The sequence below is a fragment of the Lolium rigidum genome, chromosome 5 (assembly GCF_022539505.1).
Source record: "Lolium rigidum isolate FL_2022 chromosome 5, APGP_CSIRO_Lrig_0.1, whole genome shotgun sequence".
NCBI classification, from domain to species: domain Eukaryota; kingdom Viridiplantae; phylum Streptophyta; class Magnoliopsida; order Poales; family Poaceae; genus Lolium; species Lolium rigidum.
This window is the reverse complement of record NC_061512.1, coordinates 69,058,343-69,064,365: the sequence shown is the minus strand read 5'-3', so window position 1 is coordinate 69,064,365 and position 6,023 is coordinate 69,058,343.

The following is a 6,023-nucleotide window of genomic DNA, read 5'->3' as shown; positions in this document are numbered from 1 at the left end:
CACTTGTAATCTAGGACATAGAGTACGAGATCCAGTGTTACAACGGGATTTAGGGATACAAGTGGTGTTTCTCTCTCACTTTCTTCATAATTGTTCATCTTCAGCGGTTACAGGGGATCGACTTATATCTGTGTCTTCCTCCTCGTGACGCACGGCACGTCGTGCTCCTCAAGTTGGGCCAGGCCCAACTTCCTCTTCATCATTTTCTTCCTTCTCTTATCACCGGCCTTGGGCTGGGCCGTGACATATACCTTTGAATGAAAAGTGGACTTCCCTTTCAGTAATTAATAGCTACCCGGGCCTGCCGCCCGGTGAAATGAAAAGTGGACTTTGTTTGGGCGACCCTAGCTAGCGAACGACCGCTCTCTTTGAACGCAGCGATCGATTTCCGACATTCCCGAAATGGAATCGCGATCCATCCCTTCTTTTCCATTTTCGTCCTTAAACGAGCGCGCTCGAAAAATAAAGACGCGCCAGCGGGAATCGATCCCGCGACCTGCAGGTTCGCCACCGCGCAGATCAACTGGGCTACTGTTGGTTCGTGCCAAAAACCGGACGACTACGCTTTTGTAGTATAAAAATAACACGGTAAAAAGATAAAAAATGGTAAACGCATTCTAAAGTAGAAAAACTGGAAAAAAACGAATTAAATAGTGACCGCGAGGCCACAATCTCTCCTAATTATGAAACTGAAAATAACTCCGATTTAACTCACAAATTATCAACCGCTCTACTCATTATTTATCAATGGTAAATGTGAAAACTTATCGACATAAAAAACCAATTTCATTTAGAAATATTTTATTAACTTTTTTAGCTTACAATTTATCAACCCCTCGTCCCGTTATTTATCAACGGTAAATGTGAAAAGTTATCGACACGTAAACCTGATTTCACTTAGAATATTTTAGCGATTTGTTAGCTTACAATTTATCAACCATTTATCCCGTTATTTATCAACAGTAATTGTGAAAAGTTATCGACACGAACACCTAATTTCACTTAGAAAATATTTAACGTTTTTTTAGCTTACAATTTATGAACCATTGTCCCGTTATTTATCAACGGTAAATGTGAAAAAGTTATCGACCCGGAAAACTAATTTCATATATAATATTTTGGGAATATTTTTAGCTCACAATTTATCAACCCCTCTACCATTATTTATGAACGGTAAATGTGAAAAGTTATCGTCCCAAAAAACTAATTTCATTTAGAATATTTTAGCGACTATTTATCTTACAATTTATCAACCCCTTTTCTCGTTATTTTTGAACAGTAAATGTGAAAAGTTATCATCCCAAAAAACTAATTTCATCTAGAATATTTAAGCGACTATTTATCTTACAATTTATCAACCCCTTTTCTCGTTATTTATCAACGGTAAATGTGAAAAGTTATCATCTCAAAAAACTAACTTCATTTAGAATATTTTAGCGACTATTTATCTTACAATTTATCAACCCCTTTTCTCGTTATTTATGGACGGTAAATGTGAAAAGTTATCATCCCAAAAACTAATTTCATCTAGAATATTTAAGCGACTATTTATCTTACAATTTATCAACCCCTTTTCTCGTTATTTATCAACGGTAAATGTGAAAAGTTATCATCTCAAAAACTAACTTCATTTAGAATATTTTAGCGACTATTTATCTTACAATTTATCAACCCTTTTTCTCGTTATTTATCAACGGTAAATGTGAAAAGTTATCATCTCAAAAAACTAATTTCATTTAGAATATTTTAGCGACTATTTATCTTACAATTTATCAACCCCTTTTCTCGTTATTTATCAACGGTAAATGTGAATAATTATGAATGGTAAATGTGAAAAACTATCAATCCTAAAAAGTATTTTATTTAGAATATTTAGCGATTATTTTTAGTTTACAAGCTATCAATCTGGTGCCCCGTTATTTATCACCGATAAAAATGAATAACTACCAACCCTAAAAAGTATTTCATTTAGAATATTTTAGTGACTCTTTTTTTAGTTTGCAAGCTATCAACCCGGTGACCCATTATTTATCAATGGTAAAAATAAATAACTATCAACTCTAAAAAAATCATTTAGAATAATTCATTTAGAATATTTTTGCAACTTTTTTTTACCTTACAACTTAAAAACGGTACTTAATTTGAGTAGCAAGTGGTAGTTCATTTGAGTTGCAAGTGAATCTCCCACCCGTTATTTCCCCCCTAAAATCCACTAGCCCGAAAAAGGGAATTATAATAGTTGGTTAAAAGAAACATGAATCGGCTTACATAGTAATAAAAAAGGGAATTGTAAAAAAGGGAATTGAAAAGGGAATTGTACAAAGGGATTTTTTTTTGCATAGCTAGGATAAATTTAAGCAATCGAAAATAACTGATACAAATGAAAAAAATCATAAAAGGGAATTCGCGAAAAAAAAAGTTCATATTTTAACGTTTCTAACATGTACATTTGATAGTAGAAAATAAATCCGTCTCAGTTCCTAACACGAATGACTAGTAGCCCAAATGGTTGGCCCGTCAGGTGCGCGCGGGGGCTAGAGGTTGCTGGTTCGAATCTCTGCGGGAGCAACTTATTTTTTCCGGCTCGGGCGCGGAGCGTGAGCAGGTCAAATACAACTCTCCAGCGGTCAATCGCCAGAAAGGGAATTCGACTTTGTTTCGCTGTCCATCCGTTTTCTGGTACAACTTCAAGGTAATTAGTTTGTGTTTTAAGCTGGATTATCTTTGAATGACACAATTGGAGGCAACTGAGATTCGTTCAGGACGACGGCAGCGGTCAATTTCTTAGTGCCAACGCCGCTCTCTCTCTCTCTTTCTAGGCAAAAATGTGTTTCCAGTTTCTTTTTTCGAAATGCGAACGTGTTTTCAGTTTTCACTTCCTTTTTCTCATTAAATTCTCATCCCTTAACATACCTGTTTTCCTTTCTTTCCATTCCGCGTCTTCTTCCCTTCCGACCATAGCGGCATTTTTTTCCGAAAGGGTAATAACGACCTAGCCTCTTCATCAAAATGATGCACATAGCATTTTATTGCATAGTTTAAGATTTAACTTTAATGTTTATAATCATGGTTCACTCATAGTTGCCATTTAAATTAGCCAGCGAAACAAAGCATACAAAAAGCATCTTGTAACTTAATATAAGTTGCCGCGAGCCAACTCTTGAAATCATTTCTAAATAGATAGCCTGGGTCCTTGATTTAGGATTAGTTTATAACTTCTACATGCCTATTATCAGGCCTAGTGTGTTGCCTAAATTTGGTGTATGCAATTATATCAACTGAGAAATAGCAAAAATATAAATAGTAAAATACATGGCGTCACTGCACTCTGAAAGGTATATGTTCAGGTGGTCTTTCAACCCCCATGTCACCTCAAACAAGTTATATTCACATTATATATGTTTCGTTCAAGTGTTAATTCCTGTTGAAAGTTGGTTCCAAACTCAAACTTTCAATATCATACTGAATAAACATGTCAAATTTTTTTGTTGTTGAACATAAACAGGGCCTAGAAGGCCCCATAGATTTCCATTCAGACCACACGTGGCAGGTACATTTTACAAAGAGGACCTCTGGCATCTATTGCACAGAAAAACCTAGACTTTGAAGAATGGCCCTCTAAAATTACGATAAACACCATAGGACGAAATCTAGAAAAGCAATCGGGTCCCTGGGGGTCTCCGCCACCACTCGCCGGCGATCTCCAGACGTTGCCGTCGAGATGCGATGCCATGCTGCTCAAAAGCATACTTCCGGCGAAGCATCTGATCCGCCGGTCACTTCTCCTCCTCCGGGGATGCACCACTTGTCAGTGGAGAAGTGCTGAGCTCCGGCGAGCCGAGCGCAGAAGGGCCTCCGCGATGGAGGTTGATGAAGGGCCGCCTTGCCGGCCAAGGATCACGGCGTCGAAGAAGAGCACCGTTTGTTTCGCTCGAAGGAGCTCAACATCTGCAGCTCCGTAGCACCCTGCAGGCAAAAGCCGACGAGCAGTGGTCGCGAGTGCCTCGCCACCGCTTCTCTTCTAGTCACCATGACCAGGAAGAAGAAGTTGCAGGTTAGCAACCACCAACCACGCGCCGCGTCGACGGAGAGGACCAGATCCTCCACCTCGATCCAAGAATAGCGCACCATGCATCCGCTCCTCCTCGCCACCAAGGCCGGCCAGGAGAGATGCAGAAGCGCACCTTGCAGCACGAAGAAGAAGAATCCCCACCTCGCCACCAAGGCCGGCCTGGGGAGTTTCCTCTTCACCGCAGAGGGAGGGAGAAGAACCAGTCGTCGCAGCTTTATTGAAGAAGACGTCGCCGCTACCCGCCGCACCTTCCTCCGACCACCGGAGCAGAGATATCGCCAACAGCAGCCCTAGACCAGCCTGGATCCGGCGGCGAGGATCCAGACTTCCGCCTCCTCTACGGGGCATCCGCTCAAACGGTGGCATAACCGCCACAAACAGCTAAAAACCTACAGATCTACAGCTAATACTACTCCGGCGCCCAACCTAAGCCTACTCCGGCCAGCTATTCTGGCGGAGCGGCCGTCGGCGGCCCGGACGGCGGAGGAGACCTTCCAAGGGGACTGTAGCAGGAGGAGAGCGATACGGGGGGAAATGCTTTCACTAAACATGTCGAATTCAGAGTTGTTGTGGACGAAAACTGGAGCAAGGAGGCGCACAGTTTGGAGCCCATCCATGTGCTACACCAAAGTATCTAGAACTGCCGAAGCTTTGAAGAGATGGAACAAATAAAAAAATCAGATAGGCTGTGTTTGCCTTCAATGTGGCCACACAAATAAGTGTTAACCTTGACTTGGCACAGGAAGAGAGACAACTATCTCAAGAGGAACGGCAACTCAGGCGAACTTTAAATACTAAACTGCTAGGTTTTGCTGCAATTGAAAGGAGCAGATGGAGACCTGGATTAAAGAAGGCAGCACAAATACTAAGATTTTTCGTGTGACGGCCAATGCCAGAAGAAGGAAGAATCACACCCTGGAGCTATCGGGAACGGCCGGCTGGTGTCGTATCCGAGATCACAAGAGCAAGAAAGAAATTATTTTTAACTTCTTTCAATCAAACCTTGGCAACACACAGGGCAGAACGGCTGGGTTGAATTGGTTGTGTCTGAATTTTTCCTCCTCTGATTTTTTTTAGGGAATTCACTGCTCTGACATGAATTACCTCGAAGAGCCATTCTCTGAAGCTGAGCTGAAAAAGGTTGTTTTGGGGCTGCCAGAAGAAAAGCTGAAAAAGGCTTGATGGTTTTACAACCTGCATCCTTAGGCCATTCCAACGCGGCGACCCATCCCATGCTCGCGCGTTTGGATGGGTCGTAACGGACAAAATCACGGCCCAACGCCGCGACGCATCCCAAAAGTGGATGGCCGCGGTGTATGGGACGACTCAAACCCGGCCCAAATCTGGGTCAGCCTTGCATGGCCGCGGATGGCACGCGGCGTCCTCTCGCGTCCGCCTGCTCGCCTTCCTGGCCCAGCTGTCGGTGGGTGGGCGTGCGTCTTATTAAATGTGGACTGGGAGAAAACCGTCACTCCAACTCCCCATGCGCTCGCATCCGCCGCCATGGCCCCGAAGAGACCTTCCGCTCCCGGCGTGAGCGACGACGAGGCCGGCAGCAGCCGGCGGATCGCGTGAGCGATGAGGGCTGCTCGCCACCACGGTGGGCTCTACATCCAGGATGCGGACCAAGTGGCCGCAGCAGTGGCGCACCTGCGCTAGTGCCGAAGCTCGGGCGGAGGACGGCCCCGACCTGCGTGCCGCTCTGGTGGCGTCCCTCGCGTAGGAGGCCACCAAGTGGCCGCATCTCGCGGAGGTGCGGAGGCCAGGAAGGCGGTCGAGGACACCGAGGCCTGGGCGTTGCTGGGCCAGGCGCGCCGGCATGAGGAGGCCAGGCGCCAGCAGGCCAGGCGACAGGCGGAGCAGGAGCGCCACCTCCGCCTCAAGGAGGAGGCGGAGCTGCGGGCTGCTGCGGGCGGCCAGCCCTCCGGACCCGTGGTCGGCCTGGGAAGAG